We start from the raw sequence: 3,531 nt of genomic DNA on the forward strand, positions 1-3,531 counted from the left end.
CTGAGATTCTCATCTGATTTACACTTTCCACTGTTGTAAGGTTTGAGAACTTACTTAATTTTTCAGTGTAATGTGCAAAGTAGGATTCAGTGCCTTAACTCATACATTCAGCTCCCCTGGACTTTTTAATTCAAGTTCCGATTCACTTACCCACTTTGATCCTTCAGTTTAGTCAAGTTTTCTTCTCAATCAAAAAGAGACATATGAAGGAATGGTCATGACTGAATCATGGGCTGTTAATTCTGCAGATATCATATGCTTGCTGCATTATGATCTTAATGTGCATTTTTTTTGAGAACCAGATTAGATAAAATATCTTAAATCTTGTCTGATACATAATTTACCCAATCGCTCAAGCAAACGATGAGACTCATATGTTAGAGAACAAATGCACACAAAAAGAGGAAATGCAAGAGGCAAACTCTACATACTTAAAAGAACCAACTAGTTGAAGTGGCATGTTGTCACACATTAATGCCAAAATTTATCAGAACTAAGTACTTTACTGGCGCCTCACACTTCAGTATGAGGAGTGTTTCTAATCCATGCTATACATTCTAAGAGGGTTTCTTACTGTTTTTTCTCTCTCTCTTTTTTTTTTTTTTTTTTTTTTTTTAAGAGCTTGTGGAGTGAAAGATCAGTATCTGATGATACTGGAAATTCTGCATGTGATTAGAAATGTGGCTGCAGTGACACAAATAAGTCTGGCAAGAGGCATCCTTGTCAAAGAAGATTTCCCAAAAAGCTTCAGTACAACCAGGAATATGAACTCCCATGGTTATTTAGTTTTCTGCATGAATTCACTCCCAGTTTCGCTGTCTAAGGATGTGACCTTAAATTTAGACACCTGAAGTCCAGAGTAGTTTTCCCATTGACTTAGCAGACTGGCTCAGGCTCTCATCCTCATCCTGCCTAATTTGAAGTATCTAAGACTCCAAAGTTAAGGATCACAGTCATGACCTGCCTACATACGCTCAGATTGTGTGTAGAATGGATTGCCCCTCTGGAATTGTTTCTCTCCCCTTCAGTTCTAGGAGCTTATGATGAGTAGGGTCTTAATTAGGTAGCACAGGTGCTTAAAGCTAAGTTTCTTGAAATTAGGCCTCATTATAGATATGAAACAACTATTCCTTTAAGGTACTATATTAACCAAAACATGAATTCAAAATAAGATGTATTTTTTGATCTAAAGTAAAGTTTACAAGTTTTTTTATTGCCATTTAAATGGTGGTTAAAGTAACAGTTATTTGAAGAGGAATTTTCAGAACTTAACATGATTAATACATAGTTTAATATAATTAATCTTTTATATAATATCCTGTACATCAAGAAAAGCATACATAATTACTAAATACGTATTTTTTTAATTTAAAACAGATAAATTAGATATACATTAGAGATGAAATCAGCCTCTTCTTTGGAAGAACATGAGGTTTTCTTGAGATGATTCCAACTACTGACTGAACCCCACCTTAAGGAAAAAAACCACAAAGCCACAGCTCTGCCCTCTCTTCCATGCACAAAATCTGTAATACATAATAAGAAATCTTTAACACAGATATAAGGTTAATTATGGCTATATTAACTCTCAGACTGGCTTCAAAATTTAAAAGAAATGGTGCACATTGTTCACTTCCCCCCCAGTATGTCTTAATCCTTGACCAAGTAGAGGTCATTTTTTTAACGTCCAGCACAATCCTTTTCTCCATATAGAAAGAAGGGCGACATGCACTTGCACTGCAGAGTGACCTGAGCCTATTTTAGCAAACTCCCAGAAAGGTGGCTTTTTGTCTTTGGAGAATTATGCCCATAACAAAAGCTTCCCACTTACTCTTTCTGGCCCACAGTGCAAAAAGCAGTTAGTTATAGACAAGATAAATCTATGAAGGCAAGTAAACTGCAGACTATGAATATGTGTATTTTTGTTGATTGGATGTTAGATAAAGGAATTATTTTTTCAACTTGCATTATAGAATCTTTATCCTCTGTGAAGCACATTCTTAATCTCATGACCCAGTTCTTCAGTGGATCTGTGATGAGTAGTCTTGAAATCCTTATACCAGACTTTTCAACTTAAAAAGTCTTAGGAATGTTCCCTTCCTTGAAAACAAAACAAAACAAAACAAAACACACACACACAAAACACACACACACAAAACAAACTCAAAAGAAAACACAAAAACCCCAGTATTATTCTTCTCAGACTGAGAAGGACTCAGACCTTCAAACAGGCAATACACAATGTAGAACAGGCGGATCAGTAGAATACTCTGCTAGTAATAACCAGAGTGTTTTGGAAGAAACTCTGGTGTTTTGAAGTAGTTTTGGTTCCTATAAAATTAAAAACAAAAAAGCCCTTGGCAGTTTTTTACCAAATAGTAGATAAATCTGTTTTTTTCTATGGACACTATTCTTACTAATCCAGAAGGGGGAAATCTCTGCAAGATTTTATGCATTTGGTATTGACAGCAAAAAAATATTAGTATATGAATGCAGGAATGGTGACATTTTCTTCTAGATTAAAGAGGATGGAAAGAAAAAAGTCAGATGTATAGTTTAGGCTTGAGGTTAAGGCTTACAAGGCGGCTTTAAATATTTGTAGTGTTCTTTTCTCAAAAGTAAAGACCAGTGGCTTAATACTACAGGAATTAGGAAGAGGAGATGTACAAGTACATTCAATCTGTAAAGAAAATTCTTGGTTTCAAACATTCTAAATACTTCTGAAAGTATTAAAGAAAAAATTAAACACATTAATACAAACTTACGCATCATAGCTGTTATCTTCTTTAATCCTTAGAGAGTTCTTTGTGCTTCAAGACTTTGGAAAGAATTAAGAAATGGCTCATATTAACAGTCCATTGTGTATTCCCCTTAGTACCATTTTCTTCTTTTCTTACAATTACTGGGACTCATCTTCTTTGCTTGAAAATAGGATTTTTGTCTCATCTGAGTCTCTGCTATTTAATTCCTACTTGAAGTCATAATCCTCCCTCTCACATCATGCCAATTTCTTGGTAGCTAATTCTGATGTCACATGCAGGATTTTTACTTCAGAAGAGCTGATTATTTAGGTACCCTTTATGTACCAGAATTTAGTCTTTCTGAAATGTACAAATTAAGGAATACTGCAGCCCGACAATTTTAAGGTACTAAGCTCAAGGCACAAGTTGTGAAAGCTTGAGCTCCTGATTATTACTTTTTATTAGTATATTAATAGACTTTCTGTTAGAATAAGAAGGTAACTAAGAGTACACTCTGTCTTTGCCTTCCAAAATACGCTTTCAGAAAGATGCCTTTGTGATACACAGGCTGGCCACAAAAATTTAAGGTGAGGTGATAATTTTTCCACTCAGGCAATGGTGTCAGAAAAGACTTTGACCTGGACTGGTTTCAAACCTCTGATTTAAAACAGACACAATGTTATAACACTACCTGATACCCACTTGTCCAAATGTATTGTGTTTGTTTGGGTTTGTTGGTTTTTTTCCATTTCTTCATGAAATGTCTAAGTCTCTGAAACAACTTCAAGAA

The sequence above is a fragment of the Chaetura pelagica genome, unplaced genomic scaffold (assembly GCF_000747805.2).
Source record: "Chaetura pelagica isolate M959 unplaced genomic scaffold, ChaPel_1.0 scaffold68, whole genome shotgun sequence".
Lineage (NCBI taxonomy): Eukaryota > Metazoa > Chordata > Aves > Apodiformes > Apodidae > Chaetura > Chaetura pelagica.